This window comes from Moschus berezovskii, chromosome 15 (assembly GCF_049115385.1).
Source record: "Moschus berezovskii isolate FMDL1 chromosome 15, NW_MosBer_1.0, whole genome shotgun sequence".
NCBI classification, from domain to species: Eukaryota; Metazoa; Chordata; class Mammalia; order Artiodactyla; family Moschidae; genus Moschus; species Moschus berezovskii.
Genome location: NC_142474.1, coordinates 64,197,671 through 64,215,208, shown reverse-complemented (window position 1 = coordinate 64,215,208; position 17,538 = coordinate 64,197,671). Strand labels below are relative to the sequence as shown.

The following is a 17,538-nucleotide window of genomic DNA, read 5'->3' as shown; positions in this document are numbered from 1 at the left end:
CTAATAATGCAGAAAAGCAATGCCACAATGATTTATTCTTATATTTAAATATGGAAACTTACTGAAATACAGTGCTTAAAGTTCTTAAAAAAGTATTTTCCAGTACTCTATTGAATGTGACGCTGGATTATATGGTCTGTACTATTAAATAACAAAACTTCAACTGAGGAAATGTAAAGATCAAATTGCTTTGTTGAACAATTCATGAATTGGGCAGCATCCCATGTAGCAGATAGAAAGGAATTCTGCCATGTTCTAGAAACAAAAACGGTTTTCAAAGGCAGAAAGGGGGCAGGAAAAGGAAATTATTAGCCCCCCAAAAAGCATTGTTTCAGGGAAGGTCCCCTCCTAAGAAGGATGGAAGTGTTCTGTTGGACAGATAACTTCTCTTGTGCTGACTGGTTAAGATTACATTCCTGAGGGAAGTCGAAACTGCAATTAAATTAGGTATTAAGGTCTTAGTCTACTGTCATGGTGCTTAGTACAAGTGACTCCATTTTGAACAAGTTGTCTTTTTTCAGCAGTGCCATGTGAAGGGTTTGATGCATTGGATTTTGCCTTTATTATTTGCTTCACTCATATTTACATTCCTCTTCTCTTATAATAAAAAGCTTTCAGTTCAGTTCAGTTCAGTCGCTCAGTCGTGTCCGACTCTCCGCGACCCCATGAATCACAGCACGCCAGGCCTCCCTGTCCATCACCAACTCCCGAAGTTCACTCAAACTCATGTCCACAGAGTCGGTGATGCCATCCAGCCATCTCATTCTCCGTCGTCCCCTTCTCCTCCCGCCCCCAACCTTTCCCAGCATCAGAGTCTTTTCCAGTGAGTCAACTCGTCGCATGAGGTGGCCAAAGTATTGCAGTTTCAGCTTTAGCATCAGTCCCTCCAATGAACATCCAGGATTGATCTCCTCTAGAATGGACTGGTTGGATCTCCTTGCAGTATAAGGGACTCTCAAGAGTCTTCTCCAACACCACAGTTCAAAAGCATCGATTCTTCGGCGGTCAGCCTTCTTCACAGTCCAACTCTCACATCCATACATGACCACGGGAAAAACCATTGCCTTGACTAGACGGACCTTGGTTTACACTACTATAAAAAACTTGACTATAAAATTATACTGATTTGACATATATGTCTTCCTATCAAATCACAGTGAGCTCCCATATTCATCCCAATTCCTCTGGACATTTAATAGCAACTTTAAAGACCTATCTTCCTATTGTATTAAAAAAATGCCTATTATTATTTAGTCATATTTATTACAAAGAGATACTGATTTTATATTTGTGAATTTACTGATTTTATATTTGTGAATTATGGAAATCATTTCATTTTGGTAATTAACACAATACATATTTTTGATCATCATTACAAAGTACTGCTTAGGCTTCTGTCTGTGTGTAAGTATGTTGGATTTCACCTCACTCATTAGTTGGAAATTGTCCTAGCCAGATGGCAAACATAACAGGGGTATGAGTGCCACCTTTTCTTTCTTTCTGTGCTCCGTGTCCTTTAAAATGGCCCCAATATATGCATTTGGTGGACCCGGCCCAGTATCCTCTATTTTTCCTCAGGAATGCCTCCTCCTGTGTTCCCATGTGTTCCCTCCACATCAAATCCAACGCAGTCAGGTAGATTTAGTCTTTCACAAATCTTTCCTTGACACTTTTGCCAACCATGACTATTCCTTTTGTAAGGGTCCCTCACAGCTCCAGAAATTCTTCCTTATGACTGACTGTTCATTTATATTTATATTATTTCAATAGATACATCATAACATAGTGAAGGCAAAGCCTTGAGACTTAGTTCTTATGCTTGTCTCAGCTCTTCGGAGAAGGGACTTCAGGATGAAGGGATTATAGGAAAGGAGTGGTGCTTCCCCAGAGGAGCCCATCACTGGGCTCAGGACAACCATTGTTTGGGATAATCCTTGTGAAGGAATGGCCATTACACATTATGTGCATGACAGTAAAGTCTAACCCGGAGAATCTGTAATCTCGGTCTTAAATATATATATATACATTCAGATGCAAAAGGCATGAAACCACTGCCCAATAATTTAATAACAATATAGTTCTAGGGTAATGTTGTTGACTACAAATCATAACCACAGTAATGCATACGGAGTCATGACATTTTCTGCATATAATAATAATTCATTTTTCTTTTAAAAATTTATTGTTTTTATTTTAAAATTTATTTTTAATTGAAAGATAATTGCTTTACAATGTTGTGTTGATTTCTGCCATATGACACCATGATTCGTTTCTAAAATAGTATGCTTGCTCTTGATTTCATCTATCATTTTTACCTACCTTTTAACTCATACATTCAGTATGAAATTTCTCATTAAATTTTAATGTATTGCTTTTGAAACCATCTAAGAATTAAAAAATATGAAACAAATGCTCAGGGGTAGAGTTAGAGTTCCACAGCATGCAAGTTAACTTGTTTTTACAAATATATTTAATTTTGCACATTTTTCAGGTCAATTTTTCTGATGGAATCAATTAATGATGAGTAATATGTCGATTTTAATATGTTAAAAAGAATTGAGGGAATTTTAAAGTTTTCATGCATTTGATAAATTGCTTTCATAGGTAAAAATTCTAGTTTCATCACGAAACAAAAGGCCTTTGCATCTTTTCAACTAGTCTTGTGAATAAAATGCAGAAACACCTGCTACCTGAAGGGCATTGTTGTGTTTTGGACCAACTCCATCTGTGATAAACTGTTGATATTTTAATCAAGATGACTTCATGCTGTAGGGAATTTGAATCTATTTGACTGAAGGTCTTCAGGACTATCCATTATGCCATTGTGATAGAAAATATAAGGTATTCAAGCCTGAAGTGGAAGAAAATAATGTATTTCAGGAGAGTCCTCCTGATTATAGCAACCTAGTTATGCTGAAAGATCGTAATTAAATTAGCTTATTGCTTTATCTTGCTTAGTGATTCAGAGAATTTTCGGGCTGGTAAGGTCCTTCAAAGTATGTTTAAACTATTTATTTTACAGATGAAGCAACTAAGATTATGAGGTTGTCTTTCTTGTCCCAGTTCATGTGGTATTTTAAGAAAAAAGTTAAGAAGCAAATCCAATTTTCCTGACTCCTAATTCAGAGATCTGACGTACTTGACTTCCTGGAAAGTCTATCTAAAACTCATATTCAGTATGGAAATACAGATTTTGTTCAGTCGGCAGTGGAAAATGTCAAATCGACAAAGGAAAGGCCAGGTTCCTTTGCCTACTTGGAAGAACTGCATACTTGGCAGTTCTGGTTCTGATTTTACCCTCAGCCTAGCAAACAAGGAGCTTCAGTTGGGTGTTAGGGTCCACTGACAAAAGTGAGCACCTCCATCCTTTCTCACCCACCACTTTCCCATCCCTGGTGCATGCGCACATACAACCCCCACAGTCCTGATGTGAAATTTTACAACTAATTACTAATGCTAATGTACCTAAGAGAATGTCAGACAGGCCTTCGTACTTAGACATCTTTTGATCTTTTCTGCCTATTGAATATCTGATGCTATTTTAGTCATGTTGTTGAGATTTGATTCATTATTTCAGAGAAAAGGATGTAGAGAATATGGATAGAGACATAGCAGTTGTATACAACAAATTGATTTTTTCAAAGCCAGTCATGTGCATTGAGAGCTGTAAATTCATTAAACTAAACTTTAGTATCAGAACTTTATTTGCTTTTCTGGAGTTGTTCCAGTGTGTTAACAATTCAATCTGTGTAGTTTTGGTACTATTGTATTATTGACCTTAACCAAATCAAGGGAGAAAAGTTGATCTTTGCATTTCAAATGATAGACTTGCAAGAGATCGACACAGCCAGGGTTTGATTAATTAGTAGCCACAAGATCACAACACCATGGTTTATGTAAAACAAATGTTCCTTAGAGAACATGCCAGTGTGTATTTGTTTGGTTATTATTATTATTTTTTTAAAATTTGGAGGAAAATTGCTTAAAATTTTGTGTTGATTTCTGCTGCACAACAATGGGCAATGTTTATCCCCCATATATTTTCGACTACAATTTTTTCTGAACTTCTCACTACTTATTTCATATCTTCTATCTCTTTTAGGTTCCTCTACTGCTTCCAACTAAGCAGCCAGTGGAGTCCCTTCTATTAAGATTTCTATTAAGAGACTAGTTAATTAGTTTAATTGATCCTAGAATTTTACTTTTCAAGAGACTCATATGGTCAGCTCTGAAGATTGTCCTTTTAACTACTATATTGCTGTTTCACTTCCATTTCTATTCCCACTACTACAACTACTTTTTGGACAGTCCTCTACTTATTGACTGATTTCTTTCTTCTTTTTATTAATTATAGTTGATTTGCTATGTTGTATGTTTCAGGTGCACAACAGAGGGATTCAGTATTTTTATAGGTTATACTCTATTTAAATCTTTATAAAATAATGGCTTTTTTCACTATGCTGTACATTACATCCTTTTATCTCATTTATTTTACACCTGGTACTTTTTACCTCTTAATTCCTTTCTCGTATCTTGCTGCTCCCCTCACCCCGCTCCTCACTAGTAGCCACTAGCTTGTTCTCTGTATCTATAAGTCTATTCTGTCTTGTTATATTCCTCTGTTTTATTTTTCATTCCACATATCAATGAAAACATACACTATTTGTCTTTCGCTAACTTATTTCACTAAGCATAATGTCTATGTTCATAGTGTTGCAAATGGCAAGATTTCAGTCCTTTTTTATGGTTAAATTTAGGGTTAGTAATATTCGCTTCTGTCCTTTATCGAGCCCATCTTTGCATGAAATGTTCCCTTGGAATCTCTAATTTTCTTGAAGAGGTCTAACAGAAGCAGAAGATATTAAGAAGAGGTGGCAGGAATACACAGAAGAACTGTACAAAAAAGATCTTCACGACCAAGATAGTCACGATAACGTGATCACTGACCTAGAGCCAGACATCTTGGAATGTGAAGTCAAGTGGGCCTTAGAAAGCATCACTACTAACAAAGCTAGTGGAGGTGATGGAATTCCAGTTGAGCTATTTCAAGTCTTGAAAGATGATGCTGTGAAAGTGCTGCACTCAATATGCCAGCAGATTTGGAAAACTCAGCGCTGGCCACAGGACTGGAAGAGGTCAGTCTTCATTCCAATCCCAAAGAAAGGCAATGCCAAAGAATGCTCAAACTACCGCACAATTGCACTCATCTCACACGCTAGTAAAGTCATGCTCAAAATTCTCCAAGCCAGGCTTCAGCAGTATGTAAACCGTGAACTCCCAGATGTTCAAGCAGGTTTTCGAAAAGGCAGAGGCACCAGAGATCAAATTGCCAACATCCGCTGGATCATGGAGAAAGCAAGAGAGTTTCAGAAAAACATCTATTTCTGCTTCATTAACTATGCCAAAGCCTTTGACTGTGTGGATCACAATAAACTGTGGAACATTCTGAAAGAGATGGGAATCCCAGACCACATGACCTGCCTCTTGAGAAACCTGTATGCAGGTCAGGAAGCAACAGTTAGAACTGGACATGGAACAACAGACTGGTTCCAAATAGGAAAAGGTGTACGTCAAGGTTGTATATTGTCACCTTGCTTATTTAACTTATATGCAGAGTACATCATGAGGAACGCTGGGCTGGAAGAAGCACAAGCTGGAATCAAGATTGCTGGGAGAAATATCAATAACCTCAGATATGCAGATGACACTACCCTTATGGCAGAAAGTGAAGAGGAACTCAAAAGCCTCTTGATGAAAGTGAAAGAGGAGAGTGAAAAGGTTGACTTGAAGCTCAACATTCAGAAAACAAAGATCATGGCATCTGGTCCCATCACTTCATGGCAAATAGATGGAAAAACCGTGGAAACAGTGTCAGACTTTATTTTTTTGGGCTCCAAAATCACTGCAGATGCTGATTGCAGCCATGAAATTAAAAGACGCTTGCTCCTTGGAAGGAAAGTTATGACCAACCTTGATAGTATATTAAAAAGCAGAGACATTACTTTGCCAACCAAGGTCCGTCTAGTCAAGGCTATGGTTTTTCCCGTGGTCATGTATGGATGTGAGAGTTGGACTGTGAAGAAAGCTGATTGCCGAAGAATCGATGCTTTTGAACTGTGGTGTTGGAAAAGACTCTTGAGAGTCCCTTATACTGCAAGGAGATCCAACCAGTCTATTCTAAAGGAGATCAATCCTGGATGTTCATTGGAGGGACTGATGCTAAAGCTGAAACTGCAATACTTTGGCCACCTCATGCGACGAGTTGCCTCACTGGAAAAGACTCTGATGCTGGGAAAGGTTGAGGGCGGGAGGAGAAGGGGACGATGGAGAATGAGATGGCTGGATGGCATCACCGACTCTGTGGACATGAGTTTGAGTGTACTCTGGGAGTTGGTGATGGACAGGGAGGCCTGGTGTGCTGTGATTCATGGGGTCGCGGAGAGTCAGACACGACTGAGCGACTGAACTGAACTGAACTGAATATTCGCTTCTATGTGTGGGTTTGTTACCTGTATTCCGGGAGGGCAAAGTCAAGTGGGCCATAGGAAGCATCACTAAGAACAAAGCTGGTGGAGGTGATGGAATTTCAGCTGAGCTATTTCAAATCCTAAAAGATGAATTTAAAACATTCTCATGCCGAGGAGGCAAACATATTTCATCAAAGTTTTCCTGTGGCTCTGAGATCATACGTATTAGAGATTTCTGTCTCTCCATAATAATAAATCCACAGGCCTGTCCCACACATGTTAAAGAGGGGAAAGGATTAGTTTGTGTTTAGCAACTTCTACAGTTGTTTTTTTTTTTTTGTAACAGCTTGTCAACATCTAGTAATAATAACCATGTATATATAAATCACTCCACTTGATATCTAAATATTTCAAAAATTTCAGAATCATGATTAATAGTTGTGTTTTAATGTTGGTGAAGAAAGAATGAGTTAGGAGCAACATAATTTGTTTTTTATAAGACAGAAATCTAGCTAGATGAAAACTTAATTTTTATTCAAACATGAAATCTTTAAAACTGTTGCAAACATGTTTTTTAGAATCTCCCTCCCCCTCCCCTCTCTCTCTGCTTACTAGTATGATCAAAGTTAGTAATAATTTTTCCCTTTTTGAATACTGAGACCCTGTAAATTAGAAGCAGAAATCTTAAGGTTAGGATTCTTAATCAATTGTCCATGTATGTGTTTGTATGTTTTACAGATTCCTTGGAAATCTGCTGAACTTCTGAATTACTTCTCAGAATACTGGTTATAAATGTATAAAATGCTAGAATTACAAAGAAAACTAGTTAATACTAATTATTTGGAATTCCCTGGCAGTCCAGTGTTTAGGGCTCTGCACTTCTGCTCTAGGGGGCACAGGTTTGATCCCTGGTTGGGGAACTGAGGTACTGCAAGCTGTGTGGCCAGAAAAAAATGATACTCATTATTAAAATACTTTTAAAACTCCAAAATCATGATATAGTAAATTTGTGACAAATTGTAAAGGACAGAATTTAATGGAAGATAAAATAACTTTTATTCCAAACAGTGATAAAGATAAATGATATTTTGAGACAGTTATGTCACTTTAAAGTGATGTTAAAATATTTGTTACTATTATTGGTGGGAAAGTCAAAAGAGTGATCAATATTTGTGAGTTTGTTGTCTGTATTCACAGTTGAAAAAAAATACCAAATTTTAGTTCAAGTTAGTAAAAATAAAGATGTATTTCCCCCATCCATGTTCTGACCCTCTTAAAAACCAAGAGCCTTCTCTTATAAAGGGTCTTGTGAAGTTTTAATTTTATAAGTGTATCTACTTATTTGTTGTTTAAAATATATTTATCTTATCTGAGTAGGAACTTTTTGCATGGAAAAGCAATTCCAGTTCTCAATAAATGGAACTTAGAGGCACTGAAGATAACATTCAATCTGAACCAAATTCAGAGCAGGATGATTGTAAATGGGTTTAGGTGATGCCACAGCGAAGAGCTCTTTCAGCTGCTGGATATCAGACTAGCAACCAGGTAGAGTCAGCAGCTTCCGAACTGACTGTTAGTAGATTAAAATATTGAAAGATTTATCACCCAGCTTCATGAGTGTCTTTTCAAATGTCATAGGGAGTCACAGCTATTGACTTTTTATGTAATATAAAGTCTGATAGAAGAAAGTGAAGAAAAACTATCACTTTTAAATTTAAAGTTTAAATTAATTTTAATTCAAGGTGTAATTTGTTGGTAACTTCACTTGCTTACTCTCGATTTGATGTCAGAAAATTCAGAAGTGCAATTATGTATGGACTGCCCTATATGGGAATCCTGTGTGTGCATGCTCAGTTGCTTCAGTTATGTCTTTTTTTTTTTATTGGAGGCAAATTACCTTACATTAATATATTGGTTGGTTTTGCCATACATTGACATGAATCCGCTCCGGGTGTACATGTGTTCCCTTTCTTGAACCCCCCTCCCACCTCTCTCTTCCCCATATCCTCCCTCCAGGTCATCCCCGTGCACCAGCCCCAAGCATCCTGTATCATGCGTCAAACCTGGACTGGTGATTCATTTCACATATGATAATATACATGCTACAGTGCCATTCTCCCAAATCATCCCACCTTCACCCTCTCCCACAGAGTCCCAAGGACACCTATGTCTCTTTTGCAGTCTTGTATACAGGGTTAAGGTTACCATCTTTCTAAATTCCATATATATGCATTAGTATACTGTATTGATGGAGAAGGCAATAGCAACCCACTCCAGTACTCTTGCCAGGAAAATCCCCTGAACGGAGGAGCCTGGTAGGCTGCAGTCCATGTGGTCGTGAAGAGTCGGACACAACTGAGCAACCTCACTTTCACTTTTCACTTTCATGCATTGGAGAAGGACATGGCAACCCACTCCAGTGTTCTTGCCTGGAGAATCCCAGGGATGAGGGAGCCTGGTGGGCTGCCGTCTATGGGGTCGCACAGAATCGGACACGACTGAAGCGACTTAGCAGCAGCAGCATACTGTATTGATGTTTTTCTTTCTGGCTTACTTCACTATGTATAATAGTCTCCAGTTTCATCCACCTCATTAGAACTGATTTAAATGCACTCTTTTTGATGGCTGAAAAATACTCCATTGTGTATATGTACCAAAGCTTTCTTATCCATTCGTCTGCAGATGGACATCTAGGTTGCTTCCATGTCCTGACTATTATAAACAGTGCTGCAGTGAACATTGGAGTACATGTGTCTCTTTCAATTCTGGTTTCCTTGGTGTGTATGCCCAGGAGTGCGATTGCTGGATCATATGGCAGTTCTATTTCCAGTTTTTTGAGGAATCTCCACACTGTTCTCCATAGTGGCTATACTAGTTTGCATTCCCACCAACAGGGTCAGAGGGTTCCCTTCTCTCCACGCCCTCTCCAGCATTTATTGCATGTAGACTTTTGGATAGCAGCCATTCTGACGGGTGTGAAATGGTATCTCATTGTGGTTTTGATTTGCATTACTCTGATTATAAGGGATGTTGAGCATTTTTTCATGTGTTTGTTAGCCATCTTTATGTCTTCTTTGGAGAATGTCTGTTTAGTTCTTTGACCCATTTTTTGATTGGGTCATTTATTTTTCTGGCATTGAGCTGCAGGAGCAGCTTGTATATTTTGGAGATATATCCTTTATCAGTTGCTTCATTTGCTATTATTTTCTCCCATTCTGAAGGCTGTCTTGTCACCTTGCTTATAGTTTCCTTTGCTGTGCAGAAGCTTTTGATTTTAATTAGGTCCCATTTGTTTATTTTTGCTTTTATTTCCAAAATTCTGGGAGGTGGGTCATGGAGGATCCTGCTGTGATTTATGTCAGAGAGTGTTTTGCCTACGTTCTCCTCTAGGAGTTTCATAGAATCTGGTTTTACAATTAGCTGTCTAATCCACTTGGAGTTTATTTTGGTATATGGTGTTGGGAAGTGTTCTAGTTTCATTCTTTTACAAGTGGCTGACCAGTTTTCCCAGCACCACTTGTTAAAGAGACTTTCTTTTCTCCATTTTATATTCTTGCCTCCTTTGTCAAAGATAAGGTGTCCATAGGTGCGTGGGTTTATCTCTGGGCTTTCTATTTTGTTCCATTGATCTATATTTCTGTCTTTATGCCAGTACCATACTGTCTTGATGACTGTGGCTTTGTAGTAGAGCCTGAAGTCCGGCAGGTTAATTCCTCCAGTTCCACTCTTCTTTTTCAAGATTGCTTTGGCTATACGAGGTTTTTTGTATTTCCATACAAATTGTGAGATTATTTGTTCTAGTTCTGTGAAAAATATCGTTGGTAGCTTGATAGGGATTGCATTGAATGTATAAATTATCCTCATTTTTACAATATTTATTCTTCCAATCCACGAACTCGGTATATTTCTCCATCTATGAGTGTCCTCTTTGATAACTTTCACTAGTGTTTTATAGTTTTCTATGTACAAGTCTTTTGTTTCCATGGGTAGATATATTCCTAAGTATTTAATTCTTTTCATTGCAACAGTGAATGGAATACTTTCCTCAATTTCTCTATTTTCTCATTATTAGTGTATAGGAATGCAAGGGATTTCTGTGTGTTGATTTTATATCCTGCAACTTTACTGTATTTATTGATTAGCTCTAGTAGTTTTCTGGCTGAGTCTTTAGGGTTTTCTGTGTAGAGGATCAGGTCATCAGCGAACAGTGAAAGTCTTACTTCTTCTTTTCCAATTTGTATTCCTTTTATGTCTTTGTCAGCTCTGATTGCTGTAGCCAAAACTTCCAGAACTATGTTGAATAGTAGTGGTGAGAGTGGGCACCCGTGTCTTGTTCCTGACTTTAGGGGAAATGTTTTCAGTTTTTCACCATTGAGGATAATGTTTGCTGTGGGTTTGTCATATATAGCTTTTATTATGTTGAGATATGTCCCTTCTATTCCCACTTTCTGGAGGGTTTTTATCATAAATGGATGTTGAATTTTGTCGAAGGCTTTCTCTGCATCTATTGAGATAATCATATGATTTTTATTTTTCAGTTTGTTAATGTGGTGTATTATGTTGATTGATTTGCGGATATTGAAGAATCCTTGCATTCCTGGGATAAAGCCCACTTGGTCATGATGTATGATCTTCTTAATGTGTTGTTGGATTCTGATTGCTAGGATTTTGTTAAGGATTTTTGCATCTATGTTCATCAGTGATATTGGCCTGTAGTTTTCTTTTTTTGTGGGATCTTTACCAGGTTTTGGGATTAGGGTGGTGGTGGCCTCATAGAATGAGTTTGGAAGTTTCCCTTCCTCAGCAATTTTCTGGAAGAGTTTGAGTAGAATAGGTGTTTGCTCTTCTCTAAATTTTTGGTAGAATTCAGCTGTGAAGCCATCTGGACCTGGGCTTTTGTTTGCTGGGAGATTTCTGATTACATCCTCTAGTTCCGTGCTTGTGATGGGTCTGTTCAGATTTTCTATTTCTTCCTGGTTCAGTTTTGGAAAGTTGTACTTTTCTAGGAATTTGTCCATTTCTTCCAGGTTATTCATTTTATTGCCATATAACTGCTGATAGTATTCTCTAATAATCCTTTGTATTTCTGTGTTGTCTGTTGTGATCCCTCCATTTTCGTTTCTAATTTTATTGATTTGGTTCTTCTCCCTTTGTTTCTTGATGAGTCTGGCTAGTGGTTTGTCAATTTTATTTACCTTTTCAAAGAACCAGTTTTTGGCTTTGTTGATTTTTGCTATGGTCTCTTTTGTTTCTTTTGCATTTATCTCTGCCCTAATTTTTACAATTTCTTTCTTTCTACTAACCCTGGGGTTCTTCATTTCTTCCTTTTCTAGTTTCTTTAGATGTAGAGTTAGGTTATTTAGTTGACTTTTTTCTTGTTTCTTGAGGTTTGCCTGTATTGCTATGAACTTCCCCCTTAGCACTGCTTTTACAGTGTCCCAGAGGTTTTGGGTTGTTGTGTTTTCATTTTCATTCATTTCTATGCATATTTTGATTTCTCTTTTGATTTCTTCTATGATTTGTTCGTTGTTCAGCAGCGTGTTGTTCAGCCTCCATATGTTGGCATTTTTAATAGTTTTTCTCCTGTAATTGAGATCTAATCTTACTGCATTGTGGTCAGAAAAGATGCTTGGAATGATTTCAATTTTTTGAATTTACCAAGGCTAGATTTATGGCCCAGGATGTGATCTATCCTGGAAAAGGTTCTGTGTGCACTTGATAAAAAGGTGAAATTCATTGTTTTGGGGTGAAATGTCCTATAGAGATCTATTAGGTCTGACTGGTCTATTGTATCATTTAAAGTTTGTGTTTCCTTGTTAATTTTCTGTTTAGTTGATCTATCCATAGGTGTGAGTCAAGTATTAAAGTCTCCCACTATTATTGTGTTATTGTTAATTTCTCCTTTCATACTTGTTAGTAATTGTCTTACATATTGTGGTGCTCCTATGTTGGGTGCATAAATATTTATAATTTTTATATCTTCTTCTTGGATGGATCCTTTGATCATTATGTAGTTTCCTTCTTTGTCTCTTTTTACAGCCTTTATTTTAAAATCTATTTTATCTGATATGAGTATTGCTACTCCTTCTTTCTTTTGGTCTCTATTTGCATGGAATGTCTTTTTCCAGCCCTTCACTTTCAGTCTGTATGTGTCCCTCGTTTTGAGGTGGGTCTCTTGTAGACAACATATATGGGGGTCTTGTTTTTGTATCCATTCAGCCAGCCTTTGTCTTTTGGTTGGGGCATTCAACCCATTTACATTTAAGGTGATTATTGATAAGTATGATCCCATTGCCATTTTCTTTATTGTTTTGGGTTCGAGTTTATATACCCTTTCTGTGTTTCCTGTCTAGAGAAGGTCCTTTAGCATTTGTTGGAGAGCTGGTTTGGTGATGCTGAATTCTCTCAGCTTTTACTTGTCTGTAAAGCTTTTGATTTCTCCTTCATATTTGAATGAGATCCTTGCTGGGTACGGTAATCTGGGCTGTAGTTTACTTCCTTTCATCACTATAAGTATGTTTTGCCATTCCCTCCTGGCCTGAAGAGTTTCTGTTGAAAGATCAGCTGTTATCCTTATGGGAATTCCCTTGTGTGTTATTTGTTGTTTTTCCCTTGCTGCTTTTAATATTTGTTCTTTGTGTTTGATCTTTGTTAATTTGATTAATATGTGTCTTGGAGTATTTCGTCTTGGGTTTATCCTGTTAGGGACTCTCTGTGTTTCTTGGACTTGGGTGATTATTTCCTTCCCCATTTTAGGGAAATTTTCAACTATTATCTCCTCAAGTATTCTCTCATGGTCATTCTTTTTGTTTTCTTCTTCTGGGACTCCTATTATTCGAATGTTGGGGAGTTTAATATTTTCCCATTGGTCTCTAATATTGTCCTCATTTCTTTTAATTTGTTTTTCTTTTTCCATCTGTTTCATTTATTTCTACAATTCTATCTTCTAGCTTGCTTATCCTGTCTTCTGCCTCCATTATTCTACTGTTTGTTCCCTCGAGAGTGTTTCTGATCTCATCTATTGCATTATTCATTGTATATTGACTTTTTTTTATTTCCTCTAATTCCTTATTAAACATTTCTTGCATCTTCTCTATCCTTTCCTCCAGTTTATTTATCTGTAACTCCATTTTGCTTTCCAGTTTGAATCATTTTCACAATTAAAATTCAAAATTCTTTATTGGGTAGGTTCCCTATATCTTCCTCTTTTGTTTGTGTTGGTGGGCATTTATCCTGTTCCTTTACTTGCTTGGTATTTCTCTGACTCTTCATCTTGCTTATATATTTGATGAGTACAAGCTGGAATCAAGATTGCTGGGAGAAATATCAATAATCTCAGATATGCAGATGACACTACCCTTATGGCAGAAAGTGAAGAGGAACTCAAGAGTCTCTTGATGAAATGAAAGAGGAGAGTGAAAAGGTTGGCTTGAAGCTCAACATTCAGAAAAGTATGATCATGGCATCTGGTCCCATCACTTCATGGGAAATAGATGGAAAAACAGTGGAAACAGTGTCAGACTTTATTTTTTGGGGCTCCAAAATCACTGCAGATGCTGATTGCAGCCATGAAATTAAAAGACGCTTACTCCTTGGAAGGAAAGTTATGACCAACCTTGATAATATATTAAAAAGCAGAGACATTACTTTGCCAACAAAGGTCCATCTAGTCAAGGCTATGGTTTTTTCTGTGGTCATGTATGGATGTGAGAGTTGGACTGTGAAGAAAGCTGATCACTGAAGAATTGATGCTTTTGAACTGTGGTGTTGGAGAAGACTCTTGAGAGTCCCTTGTACTGCAAGGAGATCTAACCAGTTCATTCTAAGGGAGATCGATCCTGGGTGTTCATTGGAGGGACTGATGCTGAAGCTGAAACTCCAATACTTTGGCCACCTCATGCGAGGAGTTGACTCACTGGAAAAGACTCTGATGCTGGGAAAGGTTGGGGGCGGGAGGAGAAGGGGACGACGGAGAATGAGATGGCTGGATGGCATCACCGACTCTGTGGACATGAGTTTGAGTGAACTCTGGGAGTTGGTGATGGACAGGGAGGCCTGGCATGCTGTGATTCATGGGGTCGCGGAGAGTCGGACACCACAGAGCGACTGAACTGAACTGAACTGAACTGACCTATCCATTAATGTTCTCTGGAACAGGAGATCTCTGGTGTTCTCAGGGTTTGGACTTAAGCCTCTGCCTCTGGTTTTCAGTCTTATTCTTGCAGTAAGCTCAAGGCTTCTACCTCTGTTACTTCCAAGGCAGTTCCTTCTGTTGAACAAGCTCTTCTGTTTTCTGGTCTCCTCAGTGTCTAATCCCGTCCTGACACCAGGATGTGGTGGTAGACACTTTTTATTTTTTTCCTGGCTCACCCGTTCAGTCCTGCTGTGGGGAGGGAGGAAAGCAGCTAACAAATATCCCTGGCATTGTCTCGGCTACCCTGGGAATGCTCCCGCTCGAGGCATGTGTGCTTTCCCTGTTTATGCTGCTTAGTCTATAGGTTGCTCTGCCGTGAGCTGTCCACGGCCGGCGCTGGGTTGCATGCACTTCCCAGGTCTGAGCGGCTCAGGTTCAGGTCCTCGGGTACTCCACAAAGGCGCAGACTTGGCTGGCCCTGCGTTTTGTGCCTTCTCGTAGTCTGAGCAGCTCAGGTGACCAGGCGTTTGGTGAGCACGGTTGCTGTGACTTATTGCCTCCCAGGTTCCTACCGCTTGGTTTTCTGGGTGTACAACAGGCACACTTTCTCAGGCAGATATCGACCGGCCCGAACCCAAGAAGTCTTGGTTAGCTCCTTGCTTGGTTAGCCTGCCTGCAGCTTGGTATGGGAAGCGTCTCTGGGGCCGTGGCTGCCCCTTCCGGCGCTGGCTGCCCTCCCTGCCTGTGCTGGCGGGGGCTGGGGGATGGGCCGCCCGCTGCCGGCTGGCTCTGCTCAGTGCTTTGTTCTGTGAGAGGGGCTGGCGGAGTCTTAGGTTGGTGCTTTTTGCAGGCTTTTCGCAGGCTTTTCGCAGGCTTTTCGCCTTTTAGCTGCAGCATCTGCTTCACTATCTTAAGTCCTGCCCTCACTTTGCCCTGGGGCGTTCAAGCCTTGTTTTCCCTCTAAGCGCCACCGCCGGAGCCTCCCTGCCCAGCCCCCACCTGCTAGTGGGGGGCGCGGGCATCTGCGCCGCTTGTCCGCTGAGAGTTTCCTCTGGGCACTTAGTCTGTGGGTTTTAATCTGTGTCTTTTGCCTCCAAGTTATGTGGCCCTCTGAGGTTCCACTCGCCAGTGTTTCCAGGTGTTTGGAAACTTCTCTCTTTTTTTTTTTTTAAGCCTCCCTTCCCAGGACGGAGCTCTGTCCCTCCCTCTTTTGTCTCTCTTTTTATCTTTTATACTATTTCCTACCTCCTTTAGAAGACTATGGGCTGCTATTCTGGATGCCTGATGTCCTCTGCCAGTATTCAGAAGTTGTTTTGTGGGATTTGCTCAGTGTTCAAATGTTCTTTTGCTGATTTTGTGGGGGAGAAAGTCGTCGCCCGTCCTATTCCTCTGCCATCTTCCCGTGCTCCTCCCAGTTATGTCTTTGCAACCCATGAACTGTAACCTGCATGGTTCCTCTGTACATGGGCTTTTCCAGGCATGAATACTGAAGTAGATTGCCATGCCCTCCTCCAGTGATGGGAATCCTGAGGGCTGGTTAATTGCCTCTTTACTTTTGCTTGCTTCCTGATATTTGCATCTTCACTATATAAACCAATTTGCCATGGCAAAATATCACTTTTTTGTTTCACTTTCTTTCATTTTTGGGGAGGACATTGCTGGAAAAATAAAGTCTTCAGCACATGATAGAAACATTTTGGAACTTGTAAATTCTCACCAATTAATTTTTTTGATGCTTGGTATAGTTTTTATTTATCTTATCAGTTAATTTATAATGCCTGCTCTGTTCATTTTCTTTGGAGTTTGCAGCATATGTTTCTGCTGGATTAGGTTAAAATTCTTATCTGTTGGCTGACTGTTCTAAATGACTCACATGCCTGACTCAGGCTGCTACAAGGTCAGTGATATGTTTTTACTAATTATAGATCACAGAGTTGGAGTAGAAAAAACCCTCTGATTCACTCTCATATGTATTGTCAAAATAAACAATGAAAATCCTGATTATGTTGGTAATCTTATCTCTATGAGATGAATGTATAGCACATTTAATGATGAAAAGTATTTAGAATTAATTTCCATTGTCCAGATTGGTACATCTCTTTACATCTTCTAAAGAAGTTAAGAATATTTTCTAATAATCTATGACTTGTGTCAGCAAAGCTCTGTGGCACATTCTGCTGTGATCCTACTTCTGTGGATACCATTACGCTTCCATTCATGCAGTCAAAGCAGTCTTCAGTGAACTTATATTGAATATACTCCTGCTGTCATGAAGGCTGTGAGTTCAGAGTGGACTAAACTGTTTGCAAAAATGCAGCAGTGTGGTACTCAGTCTATCAGAATCAGTCGGAGCTCTCCCACGAAAATGGAATGTTCTTTGATATTTAATTATCCTCTTTTGAAGTTGTCCTCCATCTGAGAAGGTGACTTATGATTTGCTGTGCTGTATACCCAGAACAGGAACTTCTCTTGGGGTCATGGTGTGGGTCCTAATTGAATGGCATATGTTCCCATTCCACTGATCTATGTCTCATGACCCCATCACATTGCATCCTGATTGTCTACATGTAAAGTTCTATAGTCCAGTGACTAGGGAGCTTTCATGTTGCAGAAATTGTATCTACCTTGTTCACCTATCTCTAGCATGTAGCATAGGGTCTAGTGTATAGCATATAATAGGTGTTTGAAATGAATCAGTGAACATACAGGCTTCCCATATATAATTAAGTGCCAACTATGGAGAACAAACCATTCAGTATCCTAGGAATTCAGTGCTATTAAAATATTTGTGGAAGGAAAGTGTTTAGGGGAAATAAGAGAACTTGAAGCTAGACCTTTCAAGTAATTAATAGTTTATTTGAATGTGAAAATCTCTCACATTCCAACTCTTTGTCACCCCATGGACTATAGCCTGCCAGGCTCCTCTGTCCATGGAAT

The 17,538-nt window shown here is 39.1% G+C and overlaps 1 protein-coding gene across 2 annotated transcripts in view; it reads left to right on the top strand.

The window, feature by feature from the left end:
* Positions 1 to 17,538, top strand: part of MALRD1 (MAM and LDL receptor class A domain containing 1) — a 596,047-nt gene that overhangs the window by 291,617 nt on the left and 286,892 nt on the right. The window lies entirely within an intron of this gene.